General features: G+C 50.2%; 1 protein-coding gene across 1 annotated transcript in view; it reads right to left on the bottom strand.

Annotated features, from left to right (window-relative positions):
• Positions 1-4353, bottom strand: part of LOC146760349 (cytosolic carboxypeptidase 4-like) — a 243613-nt gene extending 239260 nt beyond the window's left edge. The window contains exon 1 of the mRNA XM_085551533.1: positions 3605-4353. The gene's annotated coding sequence lies outside the window, so the exon portion shown is untranslated. The remainder of the gene's footprint in view (positions 1-3604) is intronic.
• Between the last annotated feature and the right edge of the window lie 14577 nt (positions 4354-18930).

The following is an 18930-nucleotide window of genomic DNA, read 5'->3' as shown; positions in this document are numbered from 1 at the left end:
GTGGCCCCAGCAGGAGCACCACTGAAGAACATTGGCTGGCTGCCTGGGCCTCATGCACACCTACAACAGACAAGAAGGTGCTTCTTCAAGGATTTGTTTCCAAAATGATGTCTCAAACTTCACAGTATTCAGCATGCAGGAACCATGTAGTCAGAAGGTATATCTGACTAATCAGAAGCAAATCTTCCCATTGTATCACAAAGTAAACAATTATTTTATATATATTTATGGAGGGAATGGCTCACTTTTAAGCAACAAAAGCCTGTAGTTGTTTGGATTTGGCCTTAGAGGCTTGAGTATGTCTCCAGTACTGCTTCAATTCAACCGTATTTCTTTTTGCTCTCCATCTGCACCATAACACGCTTTCACTTCCAAAGCATTTCAGGTAACAACTTGAAGAACAATTTTTATTTTAAACATACACACACATCTCTTAGCATAAAACTCATCAAGTAGTGTCAGCAAGCACATTTTAATAGCATAATATCGAAAAGTAATTTTACTACTATCTAAGAGTCTGAAGTCTGCAGAGGATATATTTAGATGCATATAAATAGACAACAGTCGGTGATGTCTGGTCAAAGGAGTACAAATCTTTCCTAATGCATGGAATTTGCCTGGCCCCAAACACTGCAACAGCACTTAGACAAGCCTTTTCTACTTGGCTCAAATTCTGCCAGGCCTGTTAATAACAAAGCTATTAGCATGATTTTCTGGATGGGTTGCTTGCTTAGAGAATATTCAAAGATTGTTCTAATAAACTAAACCCGTTACCACATCTGAAAGCATAGGAAATATTGATCAACAATGGAAAGCCATTATCCTTTCAGCATTTAACATATCCCCATGCGCCCCAACAGACCGACAAGCTCTCCAGGTACCTTCGGACGCTCCATCTCCCCACTGCTTGCAGGCACCTTTGCTTGCCCAGACCACACCAGCGGGAACACCATCCCCATCTTCTGAAATTTTTGGAAAAAAATGTACACCAAGGCAGCTGCGTGGGGAGCTCAGTTACAGATTGGCCTGGGGAAGCTCCGTTTCCCTCTTTCTGTGCTGTTCTGACACATTTGTTTTTGGGTTCCCACCTGTTTTGCCCCACATACCTCATCAGTCCCATTCTTAGGTTGGACAACACCTTACCTTCTTCCTCTACCTCATGGTCAACATCTACCAATGTTCATAATGATGCAGCCAAATACAAATCTCTTCAGGCAAAAGATTTGTACAACAAATTCAAAGACAGCACCCAAGAAACCATCTGAATAACACTGCACCTCCTTGAGCATAAACCAAAGATGAGATTGATGAGTGCAAGGAGTCCATTCCTGGACTTGTGTAGGTTTTAGTAAGCCACAAAACTGGTAGACTAGCTCAGCTTCTAACTCATGCGAGACTCTTCAAATAGCCAGGATTTATTTCCACTGACTGCATTGCCATGAGAAAACTGGTAACTGCTTTTTCTGAAAGAAGAAATGCAAGCTAATATACCATGGGAAGCTTCTTAGTAAGCTTTGTGACTGGAGGCCTAGCTGGCAAGCTTGGGTGTGCATTTTGATACAGCCTTAATGCATTAAAATGCATTTATTATGCATTTAAACAAATGCATAATCCCTTGAGAACAGCTTATATTTAGAAATGTAGATCAGAAAGGTGTTTGGGCACTGAGAGCATTCAGTTTCTGGTATGGTTCTTCCTGCAGAATTGAACCAGACTCTCAGACCAACAGAGAGGAATCGCTGCTCCACGTTTTGGAGCACAGCGGCTCCACCCCACCAGGACAGATTCCAGCAGTAAAACACAGCAGTGGGCTGACACCAAGGGGAGACCCACACACAGCCCACGGCTCCAGGGGATGACTCCAAGCTAATGGAACCAGGCAGAGGCCCCACCACACCACGAGGCACACACTGCCCCAACAGCCCTGGGCACTGTGCTCCTGCCGATGGCTGCAGGTAGGATGGGTGCTGCCAGAACCAGCCCAGCCCTCCCAAGGAAGTAGAAACCCTTTGACACACAGTTATCACCAAAAGGCTCCAACAACCCAGGGAGGATCCATCCATCCCACTGCTTTGTTGTCTGTCGACCTTCACTTGAAAAGGGCTGGACATGCAGCATTCAGACAAGGATTCTCAGAAGGAATGAGCAGACACCACCTTACTCTGGGGACATGTAAACGTGAATGGGAAAGATCAGTAACCAGCAACATGACGAGAAAGGCATAGGTATCCTGGGCTGTCAAGCTCTGTAGGAGACAGCCAGAGACCGTGCAGGGACAGCCCCAGCTAAAGGCTCCCAGCTTTCCCCTCCTTGGTTTGGGGGCTGGTCAGATGATGTTCACACCAGCAGCTAAGGCCAACACACCCTCCTGTTCCAGTTGCTCAATGCAATGAAAATTGCCTGCCCTGGAGACATGACAGACCAGGCTAGAGAGAGAAGACAACAGCACAGGAGAGGAAATACTGCTGCCCTGTATCACAGAAGAAAATGACAGAGGGCAGTGGCCGTGATCTGCAGATGCCATGCTGATGCCAAGCCAGCGCCTGGCAAGCAGCAACAGCACGAAGGGCTGTGACAGCTCCTCGCCCACCTCTGCCCGTGCTCCCCAGGTGTGGCAGCACTGAACTGCCCCTCCGTGTAGCCGCCCTCCGTGGCTCCCTCCTCAGCTGCAGCCGATCCCTGCAGGGAGGTTTGTTTGTTCCTGACATCAACATGGCTGCAAGGTTTCGGCTGGCTCCTCAACAACTGCCGTGCTGTCTCCCCTAACGGGAACCTTCCATCAGAAAAAAATAAAAAAAGGTTGATTGTGTCCTACATTTGCTTTCCCGCAGACGAGGAGCGCTCACTACACACAAAAAGGAGGGGAGGGGAAGGGACGGCACTTAACACAAATCCTGGGATCCCGGGGACAAGCGACAGCCTCCCAGGATAGAGGTGCAATGAGAGGCGTGTGCCGGGCGAGGGCAGCGGGACGGCGCGGCTGAAGGGAGCCTCCCGCGGTGAGGGCAGGCGGCAGGAGGGAGCCGGGAGCCGCATCACCGCACACCCGGTGCGTTCCCTACGGAGGAGCTCAGGAACCCCCCGCAGCCGGAGGAGCCGAGCCGTGCCCCCGAGCGAGCGCCCGGCAGGACCGCGGGCACGGCCGCGACCCCGGCAGCGCAGGGCTCGGGCGGCACCGCGCAGCCCCGGCCCGGCCCGGCGGTGCCGGCGCTCCCCAGACGGCGGCAGCACCGCGCCAAGGAGCGGAGGGGGCGGCGGCCGCCGCGGTATCCGCGGCCCTGCAGCACCCCCAGCCGCGGGCGGCCGCCGGCGCCGTCCCGCGGGCAGCGATGGGAGCGCGGCCCGGCCCGGCCCGGCTCGTGGCGCCCACCCCACCCTCGCCCCGCGCGGCCCCGCGGCCGCCGCCCCCCCGGGAGGGGAGTCCCAGGCGCCGGCGGACACCCCGTCCCGTCCCGTCCCGTCCCGGTGCGATGCGGGGCGAGCCCTGCACGGAGCCGGGCGGGACCCCGCCGCTGGCGCCCTCCCGCGCCCCTTCCCCCATGAATAAGTAACGGCGGCTGCAATGCGGCGGGAGCCGGGCGACGGCCGCCAGCTCCGCGATTACCTGGTGCCTCTCGGGGAAAGACGGCGTCCGGAGCGCTTCCCCTGCAGCGGCGGCCGCGGCCGGGCTCCGGCGGGGCTTCAGACTCTCGCAGCAGGCAGGCTGGCCGCCTCTCTGCCCTGTGCCATGGCTCAGCAGCCGCATCCTAGACCGGCTCCGCGGTGGCGGCTGCCGGCGGCCGCGGAGGGAAGGGCAGCCCGCACGGACGGCCCCATGGAGCGCGGCGGCTCGGCTCCGGCTCCGGCTCCGGCTCCGGCTCCGGCGCGGGCAGCGGCAGCGCACATGCACACACGCACACACCGCGCCGGGCGGGCGGGAGGCGGGGGGACGGCGCGGGCGCGGGGCACGCAGCGGCGCAGCCCTCCGAGCCCGCTCGCATCGCCCCGCCGCGGGCAGCCCGCGCCGCTCCGCTCCGCGCCCGCCGACCTCGCGGTGGAGCCGAGCCGGGTGAATCCTCGCCGAGCGCTGCGTGTCCGCGCTTCGCTGCGGAACGACGGAGCTTGGAGGGGGGGGGGGGGGGGCCGCGGAGCCTCCCCGGGGGCACCTACGGCGCGGCGGGCGGCAGGGCCATGCGGCTCCGCGCTCAGGCGGAGCAGCCGCGGCGCCGCGCGGTGCGGTGGGGCAGGGCGGGGTGCTCGGCCCGGCCCTTCGCTGCGCCCATCCTCCGCACCCAGCGCTGCCGCCCGGCCCCGGCCCCCGCCAGCGGCGCCGCGCGATGCAGCACGGAGGCGGCCGCCGCCTCCCCCGCGCCGCCGCGCCGGGGCGGGCACGGGATGCGGGCGCTCCCCGCCCCGCACGCACGGCTGAGCCGCAGCCGCCCGACCGCGCGCAGACGTGTCGCGGGCCGGGCAGCCGCGCACCGGGCGGGGCAGCGCCGACAGGGAGCACGGAGCCACGAGTCTGACCAACGCTCGGGTCAGGATGCGGGAGGGACGCGGGACCCCGGGCCCCGTGGGGAGGCGGGTGCGTGAGGAGCGGAGCGGAGAAGAAAGGAGAGGAAAGGAGAGGAGAGGAGAGGAGCGGAGAGGAGAGGAGAGGAGAGGAGAGGAGAGGAGAGGAGAGGAGAGGAGAGGAGAGGAGAGGAGAGGAGAGGAGCGGAGAGGAATGCTGCTGCCACCGCTCAGGAGCGTTTTCGGCTTTCGAGCGGCTTTTCCGCTGAGGGAACCGGCAGAAACGGCTGCGGCGCCAGGAGGAGCCACGCACGGATTCGAGGCGGCGTTGGAAGCCGAGCGCGGAGCTGCGCGGAGCGGAACCGTCTCCTGCCGGCCCGGCCCCGGCCCCGACACGCGGCTGGGTGGAGGAGATGAGCCCGGCGCGGAAATGAGAGGTTACGTTGTCTCCGGGGTCAATAAATTCTGTAGGCGTCAGGGTTTTAGAGGTTGTTTCCTGTCTCCAGGACTCCTAGCAGTGTGCAGCTCTGACATTTTGAAACCTTGGTCCGGTTTTCTCAGAAAATGACAGCGATGTTACAGCACGGCGAGCAGAGCACCGCGACAAACACTGCCTGCCCGGAGAGGAGCCGCCGTACCTTGCCAACATGCAGCAACCCTGCGCCTGGAAAGAGGCCCCCACCACTGGCCATGAACCCTGGCCCCTCGGCCACCCTCCCGTGGGGACAGCAGTGGTGCCGCTTGGCTGGGGCTGTCCCCACTCTCATGCTGCCTGCAGCTGGAGGAGCGTGGGGCCAGGGTTACTGTGGAGCATGTGGGTACAGCCCATCGTTGTGCCGGGATGGATGCAATGCTTCTGGATACCTTGTGCTGGGCGTTGTGCTGGGTGCGCACGTGGGGGGGCACAGCCCCAGAAGAAGAAGAAAGCTGCAGCGCTGCACCTCACACCTTCCTCCTGGAAACCTTCCTGCCCTGGGATCCAGCGCCTGGGGTCAGTGTGAGCAAGGAAAGGGAATGCGGCTTTGCTCCCAGACCCATCTCTGTGCAGCCTGAGGACACAGTTCTTGCAACCTCTAAGGGGGAAAAGGAGCATTGTTTTGAGATCAGCACCACAGCTTGTGCCTGTGGACCATCAAAACTGCCCTTCCCAGAGCAGTGGCCACCTCTGCCCTATCAGCAACTGCTGCCTGGGGCTGGGAACTGAGGATTGGCACTGAGGGCAGCTCTCCTCTATCCATTTTCAAGCCCTCTGCTCCATGGATCAGGATCAGGCTGTTACAAGGGCAGAGAGGCCCAAGTGATGAAGGAAGGGAGCGACTGATTCCTCTGCTCCCCTAAGAGAAAAGCCATGTCAGAAAGTTGGCTTTGCCAGGGTTTTCTTGTGCATCCCTAATTTTCAGTTCTATCACTGCTGTCTTTTAGAACTGGAGGGAGTGTGTTCGGTGTTCCTCAGTCCCATGCTTGGCCCTGCTCAGCATTAGCAGTGTGCTCCCTGGAGGGAGCAGACAGACAGGAAGGCGCTCTGTGGTAATGCATCTGCAGTCTTGGCTGACCTCTGCCACATGGAGCAGCCTCCTCAGGCCTCTCATTCCCAGCATTTGCTGCCTTGGCACTCCGTTCTGGCCCAGGAGCAGCAGGGCGGGCACAGCAGCAGTGCCAGCTGTGTTCTGGTGCGAGGAAAGGAAGCAAATGTTTGGGTATGACTTTCTTGGTGACAGGAGAAGCTTGTTCCAAGTCAGGCTCATAGTGGAGGCTGCACTGCTTTGCTACCATCCAACACAAACACCAGGTCTGGGTCAGAATCACTCTGAACAGGTACTGTGACAGCACCTCCCAGCAGCTGCCTCCTCACAGGCAGGTTCAGGAACATCCTGCACCCTCTGCTCTCAGGGCTGTGCAGGGGCTACTGCCAGCTCAAAATTCATGCTGGGCATGGGCCTGAAATGGCCCTGCTGCTTTGGTAACATCCCCAGGGAAAAATGCTCTTTTCCAGAGGGTCTGGGAGCGCTGAGAGGCAGGTGGCCATGGGGAGCACCCGCTGTGCCACAGCTCAGCCACTGTACCTGCACTTCCACCCTTCCCCACGAGCCCTTGAGGGAGCTTTGTTTTACTGCAGCCTTCAGGAACAGGATAAATGCCTTCTTTCTGACAGAAGACCACTTGTTAGCCTATATTCTCCTTTCGTAGGTATCATTCAAGAATTGTTTGATAGAATCACTGAGTGGCTTGAGTTGAAAGGAACCATTGAAAGTCATCCCATCCACCTCCCCTACAATGCACAGAGACACCCACAGCTCTGTCAGGAGCTCAGAACCCATTTCCTGACCTTAAGGGCCTGCAGGGATGGGGCACCACCACCTCTTTGGGCAAATTGTGCAGTGCCAACACCGCCCTTATTGTAAAAACTTATGTCCAATTTAAATATCCCATCTTTCAGTTTGAAACCATTTAACCATTTTCCTCTGGATGAACACACCATCAGGTCTGTGTCTCCCCTGAACTGAGGACTCCACATATGGAGCAGTGCTCCAGGTGAGGTCTCATAGAGCAGAGCAGAGGGGTGGGATCACCTCCCTCAGTCTCTGACCACCCTGTTTTTTGTGCAGCCCAGGGTACAGTTGGACTCAATGATCTCTAGAGGTCCCTTCCAACCCCTACAGTTCTGTGATTCTGTGATACAGTTGTCTTTCTGGGCTGTGAGGGCACATTGCTGGCTCACAGACATCACTTTGGTCTCTTTTGGCTGAAATAAAGATGGAAGGCTGCAGCTACGTGCTGTACCTGTCATGCTGCCCAAGTGCTTCCTGCCCCCCAGAGCCATGTGCCCCACTCAGCCCTAGGCACAGTGGCTGCTTGTCCCCACCTGCTTCACACCATAACCCCTTGCTGGCCTTGCAGCTGGGGAAGATGCCATCAGTTAGAAGTGCTGCCCAGCAGCTGGGCACGCAGGCGTTTTTCTTGGGGAAAGGAAGGAGAAATACTTTCCTAAGGTGTTGTGTGCAAACCTGGGGAAGTGACAGATTAGGGAGACAGTCTGGATTGAGCAAAATGCTTAAAAACAAACCAAAACCACCTCTGAGTGCTAATGCAGTGTGCTATGTACACACCCTAAAGGAGACCAACAGCAGTGCAGGGAGGTAGAACAGCAATGGATGGGTGGCTGCAAGGTTTAGCATCCCTGTTGGAACTTTGAAGCAAGAGGGAGTAAATGCTTCTTTTTATGGTAGTCTGTTGTGGCTAATCAAGAAGCGTTTGGGAACTGCGGTTTTTACTCATTTTTACAAGAAGCTCAATGCCTCAGTGACGGAAATGTCGGGGCAGCGCTGCATGCAGTGTGTCCTCCCCTGAGGGCCGGGCAATGGGAGCACTGCGGTTATCGGGCACAGGGGACGCTCTGTCCGGCGGCGGCAGCGCGGTACGTCAGGTTCATCGCTGTTGGTTTCCCACGGTTTAAATTATTCTAGTTTCAGTTCTGCGGTCTGTAAGACGGGGGAGCTGTTGCATTGCACAAGAACCGCGCAGGCTGCTCCTCCCGGTTCCACGCGGTGAGAGCCTCCCGGGCCGGGCTCACCCGATCCATCACCAGCGATGGCTCCGCGGGAGCCTGGCCCACGGAAGGGATTGCTGGATAAGCCTCTTCCTTACTTTAATAGCTCTAACGCTATGTAAAGTGGACTGGCGTTGCATTGAAGCCCACAGTACACGTGTTCGCGAGCAGCAGCACGGACTCATTTATTGCCCCTGGATGTGCTTCACTGCTGGGTGATGGTGAAGCAGGCTGGTCATCAGGTCAGCTTGGTTCCCTGGCTGAAACTAAGCCAGGTGAAATAGATGCTTGGTTGCTGATGTGCACCTTGGGATTCTTAGTTTATGGGTTTGTTGGTTTGTTTGATTGTGGGTTGTTTTGGGCCTTTTTGTTGTTGTTTTGTTTTGTTTTTTAATCTTTTACAAATCTTTTCAGCCTAGATTTACATTCATGATTACAGTATTATACTGTTTGTTCTCTAACAGCCTCGCTTTCTGAGAAAGAAGTAAAACAAAGCACTGACACCTTTTGGGTTGATTTCTAAATCTCGTCTGCGATAAAATGAAGATTTCTACCAATTGGCACCTGACTTTCAAAATGGTGGTTTATATCTCTCAGCACTTTTTATCTAACAAATGCCACCCAGCAGATCAGTACCAGCACAAGGCCTGTTGGACAGCAGCGTGGCCCCAGCACCAGGCTGCATGGGGGATGGGGAGGATGGGGAGGAACACAGAGCACCACTCCAAGTGCCTCCGTCAGCACTGTCCACCTTTCCAGCCTGCTCACCACAGGGTCAGTGCACTCCCACTGCATTCAGGCAGGCAGAGCTGCTGGGTGAGGAGTGCATGGGATGGGACGGGCTGCACCCAGCTGTAGTGAAGTGCCTCTGTCCCACACACTGCAGCCACCCCTGTGCTCATGAAATAAAACCAAGCATCTGGGTTAAGGATGTGCTCCATTGCCCATCTCCTTTTCCCTTCTTCTGGCAGTACTTAGGTGTGCCCTTGGCAGTTATTAATGAGCTCCCTTAACACTTGCACTCTTTTCATGTTGCTGTTTGCTTGGTTGTTTTTATTTTTTTAATGCTTTCTTATTCACATTATTCCTTATGTGACTTATCCTTGTGGAGATGACATCTCTATAGGAAGTAGCAAAGTCAGCATCATCAGCCTGCATGAATTGCCTGAGCATCCTTGCTGCTTCTGAAGCAGCCAGGTGAAGGGCTGGTTTACAGCATGAACTGAAAATGGTTTGCTTGTCTCCCAGCTGCTGATTCAAGCATTTACCTTAGGCCAAGACTTAAGTGGAGAAGAGTAATTTGAGCCGCTTGCTCCATCTTCCTTCTGCATGTCCTATCTATTATACCCACCCAATCAGCTGAAGGCTCTCAATTAGCTGATGAGTGGGAGGATGAAGAACCATTTATGCACACAAGTTTAAAAAAAAATAATAATAATCACTCGGTTTACAGTCTTTGTGGTCACAGCTTAAAGCAGAATTTCGTTAGAGAATTTCATCACTGGCATAACCACACTTCAGTGACAAAGTTGCATCAAAGCAAATCAATTGTTACTCCAAAATTTTACTCACAGGTACTGGCAGGGTCTAATTCTGTCTGATGATTTTCTGACCAGAGAAGGAATATTCCACTGGGCAGGAAAAGGAGTTAGATAGAATGACTTAGGCAGAAACATCCCAAACAAGTAGAAATGGAAAGATGCTGGGGTAACTAATATTGTCAGGAATTTGCCAATGGGGAAAAAAAAATAATGCAGAGGCACATGGGCAAAAGAAGTCTTGTAATAATTCTTCAAAAGAGAGGGAGCTGGAATCTGGCATGGATCCCCATAGCTTCCAAGCTTGTTCAATTAAAATCAACACTGAGTGGGTTTTCTTTCACTTCCATTACTCAAGCTGCATTCTTCAAAGGGATAGCAAATGAGTGATATGCATATGAAAGAACCATGGAGTATGAAATTACAAAATGATACAAGGTTTGGATATTTGCACTTTGAGATATTAAATCTTCTGAAGAAAAATATTTGAGCAAATTCTGAATAAAGGACCCTACAGAGGAGGAAGGAAGAGCTGTGAGATAAATCTAATAAAGATGATACTATGCAATTTCCGAACACTCTTGAATTACTGAGTTTAGCTGTGGCAGTGTTTCCAATGGAGGATTCACTCCCACGTAGTCAGGCAGCAAGCACATTTTAAAGCCCATTTGGAACTATTTTCTACTCATGGTGCCATGGGGCAGTCTATGGGGAATACGTATGTCACAAAATCAGAACCACAGGGGTGGAAAGGGACGTGTGAAGCTCCCTCAGCCCACCCTCTTGCTAAAACCCAGGTGACTTTATTATTTTTATTGTTAAAAGTGGACATCAGAAATTCACTTTTTTCTGCTGTAGCAGCACCAGCCCTTTGGTGCTGACCTGAAACATGTTCCCTAGCCCTCTTCCACTCCTGCTTTGCTGTTCCACTTCTCTCATAGTACTTCACACGCTCCATCAAAACCTCTTCTTACTTTTCTTTTAGAAACCTTTGTTTCCTCTGTGATTTTTATTGAATCCTGGATGCATTTCCCTATGGTCAATAAGCTTTTTTCCCCAGTTCTTGCAAGTTTTCTCATTTCTTATGGCCTCTTTAAAACATTCATCCATTTGAGGCACCATCACTCAAATTTTCCCTTTTGTGGAGGAGCCTAAATGCGCTGCACACAGCTACATGTTAGTAGGAAGGGATTTTTTTAAAATCAAAGTGGGGCAGTCTATGTGCAGTAAAGAAATAAGTACTACTGTCTCCATTTAGTCCATTCTCTTATGACTCCGCTCTCAGATTTCAGGCTGGATAGCAAAAGGGTGTGCTGCCAGAAAAGCTTTTCACCTCCTGGAGAAGTGCAGATACTCATGGACAAGATGTTCTCAGTCAGCACACCCAAAAATGTGTGTCCTGTGTAGTTGGTTCAGAGCCCATCCCCAAGGCTCTGAGCATGTGGGCCCCACTCACTGCAGGCAAAGCCTTTCCTGCTCCCCGCTGCAGAGCCACACATCACCCAGGGACTGATCCACACAGCTGTTTGCTTTCTCAAAAACAAACAACAACAAGAAGAGAAGAAAGAAGTATCTTTAACCACATTCCGAGAGATTTTATTAGCTCTATCTGATTTTAGAATCATTTTTAAAAAATAAATTTACCATGGCAACTCAGTAAGTCTGTGTATATTTCCAGCAGAAAAGCAGAGGAGAGTTTTGACATTCCTGGTTTTATCTTCAAACATGATGGGCACCAAAACACACAAAAGAGCACCCACACAAAACACCTGGTCTCATTTCTGATATAGTTCCATACCAAACATGGATTTCACACAAAACATGTACAGGTGCCCTGCTGGGAGACATGCGGCTGCCCCATCCTGCTGTGCAGCACAGACTGTGTGTGAGTGGGCTGAGAAAGAGGAGGGTGAGGAAGGCTTCTTAGTTCAGCACGGATCCACTTCATCTTGACTTCACCTGCAGAGTCCGCTGGGATGCTGAGCCGTGCTCTTCCGCAGCTCTGGTGTTATTACAAGCCTGCATTATGTTGAAAGCCAGTAATTAGATATGTTCTTTAAATTGCTCAAGTGTTTGTGTAGTAAGCAATTACCAAATTCTACATCACAATTCTACAATTAGCAATTCTACATTGTTAATAATGAATTTAAGGCTTGTGCAATAGCTCTCAAGTGCTTGGATTCCTCCTTGAAGGATCATGTCTGCTCTCTAAGCACAGGCTGCACACCAGCCTGCCATCAGCAACCAGGTTGTTTGGACAGCGTTGGTCCCTCTGCCCAGCCCAAGGGCCAAGCAGGTAAAGTCCAGGAAACAGCAGCTCCAGCTGCAGCTGTGAGAGTGGGGGCAAAGGGGAAGCTGTGTGAGTCTCTGGTACCTGAGTACGGCCAGGAGGATAGAATGTCCTTCTGTAGGGGAGGGATGTGGGGAGATGCTGCAGAAAACAAGCAGCCTCAGGAGTTTCCTATCCTCCCTGCTCTCCATCTGACTCATATGAGGGGAATGTGCCCCTTTCCATAGTCCCCAGCACCCAATTCCCAGACAGAGCTGGCACTGCTTGCTGAGTGTGGCACCAACATTCTGGGAGGTGGTGAGAACACCTGAAGTCATTTTCTGGTTGTTTTCTCAGATACAGTTTGAAAAATCTTCAAGGTTGAAAAAGCCAGTCACAAGTGGCATCCCTCAGGGGTCAGTCCTGGGACTGGTGCTCTTCAACACCTCAATGACAGACGGTGGCATCAAGTGCAACCTCAGCAAGTTTGCAGATGATACCAAGCTGAGTGGTGCCATCGATACATTGGAAGGAAAGGAAGCCATCCAGAAGGACCTGGACAGGCTGGAGAAGTGGGCCTGTGTAAAATTAATGAAGTTCAATAAGGCCAAGTGCAGGGTGCTGCACTTGGGTCAGGGCAGCCCCAGGTATTCATACAAACTGAGGTAAGATCTCCTTGAGAGCAGCCCTGCGGAGAGGGACCTGGGGGTCCTGGTGGATGAGAAGCTGGATATGAGCCATCAGTGTGCACTTGCAGCCCAGAAGGCCAGCTGTATTTTGGGATGCATTATAAAAGGGGTGGCCAGCAGGGAGAGGGAGGTGATTGTCCCCCCTCTGCTTGGCACTTGTGAGGCCCCATCTGGAGTGCTGAGTCCAGGCCTGGGGCCCTCAATACAGGAAGGACATGGAGCTCTTGGAGCAGGTCCAGAGGAGGCCACTAAGATAGTCAAAGGGCTGGAGCACCTCTTCTATGAGAAAAGGCTGGGGGAACTGGGCTTGTTTAGCTTAGAGAAGAGAAGGCTCCAGGGAGACCTCATTGCAGTCTTCCAGTACTAGAAGGGAGCACTTAGGAGGGGGAATGCCTGTTTATGAGGATGAATAGGGATAGGGCAAGAGGGAATGTTTTTAAACTAAGACAGGGGAGGTTTAGATTAGAGATTAGGAGAAAGTTTTTCACCTAGAGGGTGGTGATGCACTGGAACAGGTTGCCCATGGAGGTCGTGGATGCCCCATCCCTGGATGTGGCTCTGGGCAGCCTGGTTTAGAGGCTGGCGGCTCTGCATGTGGTGGGGAGATTGAAACTAGATAATCATTATGGTCCTTTCAAACCCAGGCCTTTCTGTGACTTTGTTATTTTACGATTCAGACTCAGCTCACAGTGGATAGATGTTAGTGGGCTTTTGATTAGAACCAATTGCATCATCTGCTGCATTTCGCAACACATAAAATGTGATTAGTTTTCCATGTTGCAGAGGTAAAGCAATGTCAGCCCTCATCTAAACACTAAAGATGATAAAGGATGTGTTGATAGATTTTATTTCTTAATAGAACCACTGATACGGTTGGTGAAGTTTCAGATCTGAAGAGCTTTTTTTTCTGAAACATTGCCAGTGTTCTTCCAGTGCATTAGGCAGCAAAGCACAGGATCCTGCCTCTGCTGTGAACATTCAGTGCTGCTGTCCTGATAGCACCACAGCCCCAGTGCTGTGCTTCACATGGGCAGCGGTGCTTCTGTCCTGAGGAAGAGCACAGCCAGTGGGGAATCCCAGTCAGTGGTTTCTACAACTGCCTCACAAAGCTGACTCTTCTGCAAGTGTCAATTTGATTAAAATATATAATAATAATAAAAATCCTTTGTAAGACAGAAACATTTGTGTTCTCTTGCTTTAGAATTGCAAAACAATGCATCCAGGAAGAAGTTCCTTTCACCCTGAGCTGAGCTGCTGATAATGCATCTAAGCCTTAAACATGTAAGGGATTGCTCTGGCTAATTACGTGCTTCATTTTAATTGCAAGCCAGAATGAAAAGTAAAAAGGCCAAAAATACAAAATGTTCCTGTGATTTTCAGAACAGCTCCATAAGCAGAGCTTTGCTGTGCTCTAACATAGGGTGTGCCAAATGAAAACAGCAGCACATTGCACACAGAATGGCAGAGTGGCTGTGGGTGAAGCTCAGGGAGCATCATGGCCCAGGAACCAACACTTACTGCTGCACAGGTGTTAATTCAAGCTTTCGGTTGTGGGTACAGTTAATAATGCATCAAAGAAGATCTGATGTATTACAGACATCGCATAAACTATTACTGAAAACTTGTCCTCCATATTTTCCCAAGGCTCACAATCCACTTTATGAGCCTCCAAGTTGTGTGTTTTTCCCATTCGGGTGTCCCCTTTGTGCTTTATTTATTTTCCCAATTTGTATGCATTTATTCAGTCTGCACTGTATAGCAGTTACTATTTATCACTGCTCCACATGCCATGAACTCTGCTTGGCAGCACTGAGCAGTCTGGAGGCCCCATTTGTCTCATGATTGCCTTGAAAGTCCTAAGCCACCACGGCCACTCAGAAATACACACTATTTTTTTTCCTGCAGGATAAATAAATAATTCAGCAAAATGAAGCATAAACATATTTTTTTTTCCCCTCAAATTTTGCTTAAATAAGAATCAAGAGTTTGGGAAGAATTTTCTCTTTTTTTGGAAAATGTTTCAGTTCTAATCCCCTTCTCATCTGCAATTTCAGGTCACCATTGCCTGCTTCTCCCAGTTCATTTCCATCTTTCCATAATGGAAAAGGGATGAAAAGAAAATGGAAGGAACAGAACACAGAACAAAAATATTGATTGATTTAAGCTTTCTTTTACTAGAAGTGGAAACTCACTGAGGAATCCCTTCCTCCAACTTTCTCTTCCTCTTCTCTTCCTCTTCTCTTCTCTTCTCTTCTCTTCTCTTCTCTTCTCTTCTCTTCTCTTCTCTTCTCTTCTCTTCTCTTCTCTTTTTCTCTTCTTTTCTCTTCTCTTTTTCTCTTCTCTTCTCTTCTTAGTATTTATCATAGGAATGTGGTGTAGTGGGCATGGTGTGATGGGTTGACAGTTGACTTGATGACCTTAAAGGTCTTTTCCAACCTTAATGATTCTGTGCGTCTATTTTTTATACAACATAATGTCCTGATGATGGCTATCTCAAGCTGGTTCTGCCACTGCCGTCCACCTGGACAAACCCCTGTGTGCTGATGCCCCTTCCCATCATCACCCAATCCCCTGGACCATAACCCATTTCCTCTCTCCCTGACCTCACAGAAGTTACACTAGCTTCACCGAGTGTCACCATCTCTCCATTTCTGCCTTTTTTAGGACAGAAGGGTCTGGCCCAAAGATAGCATGGGTGTCTGTTTTACAGTGTAACTGCCCTGAGTAAAACTGAAAAGAATTATTTCCTTTCATTATGCTGCATTGTCAGGTGGGAATCATCATCTGTTGATTGTCATTTAAGAGCACTTTCTTACAGCTGTCATGAAAGCAGTAAAGGTAGACAGCTAATCAGACAGAAATTGCTAGTGAGCTGTCCTCCATTAGTAAAAGAGCAAAAGAGCATTATAGTTCTGTGTCCTGTCAGAATTAAGGCACTAACTGAACTGAGAAACTGTTCATCATTGCTGAAACAGAAAGACACAAAGATGGCATGATGTTTTCACCCCTGAGTTTTGTGGGATTTAGATATGATGTTTCCTGAGTACTAAGTGCAGTAAGTGTATGTAGCCTGAGCCATCCCTGGGGCAAGGCTGCTCTTTCCAGGGCTCTTAGGGTCACACAAGTTACTGGAGCCCAGCTGTGCGCTGTACTTACATGGGCACACCTCATATATAACCAAAACCATGGCATTACCGAGCATTATTGAAATCTTAGGAATCAGATTCATGATAATCCAGATCTCATGGCTGCAGCAGGCGCTCACCTGCTCATTCCCACTACTCATGGGAAAAGGCAGGATGCCCACTGCAGCTACATGTGCAAAAACATTGCTGGGAACCATAAGACTACAGCAAACAAATAACATTATCTCATACACAAGTTGTATTACTTCAATAATACTTGTTGCTGTAGTGGAAATACTGTAGTGGCCTGAAGCAATGATGGAGCACATGGTGGGAAGGCAGAGCCAACCCAGGGGAGCTCTGACTGAAAGAGGTGGAACTAGGATCCTCCCCTTCCCAGACCTCATTAACGGGCTGGCAGTGGAGGTGAGTATTTCTTGTTGGAGATCGCTGTGTAGTTGAGGCTTTGAAAGAGTAGGCAGATTCTTATCTTTTTTTTTTTTTTTTTTTTCTGTGTACACAGCTGCTCTGTTTGAGCATATCTCTGTTACAGCCTACAGTGCTGTTATTACTGCACTTTCTATTGTGTTTCTGTTGTAACACAAACCATGATTTTCTCCTCTAAAGTTGGTACTCACATGGGGAGTGTTCTTCATTTTGAAAGGTGGCAATTAAACTCAGTTTTTAAGTGTAACACTTAATGGACTTTACACAGTTCTGATCGTTGTGATGCAGTTCCCCACAGAAATGTTGCCCATTTCCACGTGGTGCTTCCCCCACCCTGTGCTGCTGCTGCCCAGGGAAACCCTTGCTACTTGGGATCCCACCCAATCTAATGCCATCCCCTGACCCCATGGACAACACCTGCTCCTGCAAGTTGCAGCTATAAAACCCTTAATTGTTGCTGTTACTTAATTATGTTATATTATAATGTTACCTTAATTGTTACTCTCCTCTCTGCTTAGCTGGTGCTTCGGGATCTGTGTACTTTCTGCTCTCCACTCTTCATTGTCCTGTGCTTTGGGTCTGGGTTCTTCCCTGCGGTCTGTTCGTAGCAAACGGTGCTGCTTGCTCCCAGTGGTGTCCTAGCAGTGTCCTAGCATCACTCCTTCCCCTAGGCTGTGCCCTGTAGCACAGTCAGTGTTTTGCTGTGGGTGAGGTGTGTTGGGAGCTGCAGGAAGCAGCACTGCTGTCTCTTACCTTTACTGATTAAAAAAATAATAATAATAAAAAATGTTCCCAGAGATGCCTAATTCCTGCAGCATATTTGGATTTCCTTAAGTTTTTTATAAAGTTCTCACCAAATGTTCTCTGCAAAGTAACAGTGCTGTGGGATGTGTGGAGAGAGCATTTGTTGTCTTTTGTTTCTACGTAATATATTCAGTATATATTGTTCATAGATGTTGGGAAAATTTCAGCTCCAAACATTTTGCTCAGTTGTCTTTTAATCCCAGAAAGAGACTGAAGAGAGCCTTCATCTTTCTGTATTTGTATCCCTGTGGGGCCTCAAGATTCTGGGGAGCACAGTCCCCTGAGCCCCGACACTAATGAGCCCTTCCCCTTTCTCCATTGGCTGAGCTACTCAGGGTTCACGTTCTCCTTGATTCACCAGTTTGTTGCTTTGCCCAACTAGAACCATGTTTGTATCCTGTAAAGTCTCGCTTTTGCAAACAAGATTTACTTGCAGGTGCTAAGCTAGCATCTCCTGCCATATATTTACAAGATAAGATTGCTTAACCAGATCCTTGGGGCTGAAATTCTTCTTTTCAGCTTTTTCTATGTCTTGTTTTGAGGGGACCCCATATCCTTCCCAAATTTTATTTTGCAAGGACACTTCATTCTTGTTTCTCCTTCAATAGATAACCTGGAAAACTCAGTACATAGTGGGAACACAAAGCCTGCAGATGATTCAGCCTATGCTGAAAAACTTCCATTGCTAGTGGACTTCATCACTTTCTCTCTTGATACTTAGTTGTGTGAGGTCCTTCTTTCATGCCTTTGGTGTCGGCTTTAAATAATCAGGTATAAAATCACTGATGAAGTTTATACTGCTGAAACAAAAGGCAGAGATTTATAGTGAACTGTACACAGTGCATAACTAGGTATCTGGTATTTCTGCAAGAAGCAAATGAAATGTCATCACTGCAAATATTTGATACTGAATCAGGTCTTGGAGACAGCAAGAGGCAAATTGAATACTCAGAGTTTGAGGCAGCGCTGTCTGGTTTGGCCTCTGCCCTGCTCTGTGCAGCCATGATCCTGCCAAGCTGGAAAATGTGATGGTGAACTTCACAAAGGACATAACCAAATGTAATGGAGTTCTTCAGCACAAGGAAGAGGTGTCTATGCAAAAGATAAGGTATGGGAAGAGGGAAGGAAAACAATTGAGAAACATTCTGCACTGCATCTTGCAGCACATGAACAAAGCAGACCAGCAGCAGCACTTCTTGAAGCAGTCTCTGCTGCTTGCCTGGAAATTCACTGTTAGAAATACAGATTGCTCCTCTTCTGGGCAGGGCTGATAAACAATCTCAGTGCGGATTCCTTTTCTCTCATTAGGCCTCGTTCCTTCTGCTATATTATTTATGACTTATCTGAAAGAACAATAATTGCAGGATTGTTCAGTGATTTATGTGTCACGAGTAGTGCACATTTACTGTTTCCTTTGTACTTCCCCTTGCTTCACTGGGAGAGCAAGTTGATTGCATTTCAAATGGAAAGGACGCTGTGCAGCAGCACAGCGCATAGAGGCCTGTTGGCTGAGCATGTCCCGATGTCACTCCAGGACAGCAGCCCCCAGCCTTGCAAAACTCATCCGAGCACTGAAACACCTGGTGGGGCAACCCAAGGACTCCTGTGGAACTTTTCTGCAGAGGCAACGGGGGGAGGGGGTGAAGATTGAGTTGGGGTCCTGTGGCACAAGCGGGGGGACTGGGGGTAGACCTCTGCCTTCCCTGAGCTGCCTTGTTCCTTCTCCTAGACCTTGTAGGGGGTTGGGTCTGGGCAGTGCTGGGGGCTGCCCTTCCTGCCACCTCCCACTGCTTCTCTGTGAGCGTTCTGTGGTGCAGTCCACAGGTGATCAGCTTAATGAAGGAGATGCGTGTTGCTCTTGGCAGGTACCACTAAGCAGTTACTAGGAACCCAAACCTGCCATTATGGTGGGTCTTTTTATTTGGTTGGTTAGTTTTTTGTTTTGTTTTTAATTTATTTTTATCTCACATCTTTCTCACTGAAAGACTGAGCCTGGGCTGAGAATACGATGATTTCCCTG

The sequence above is a fragment of the Coturnix japonica genome, chromosome 6 (assembly GCF_054131305.1).
Source record: "Coturnix japonica strain WE chromosome 6, WE-NBRP24, whole genome shotgun sequence".
In the NCBI taxonomy this organism is placed as follows: Eukaryota; Metazoa; Chordata; class Aves; order Galliformes; family Phasianidae; genus Coturnix; species Coturnix japonica.
The sequence above is the reverse complement of the archived record's forward strand: the minus strand, read 5'-3'. Positions and strand labels throughout refer to the sequence as shown.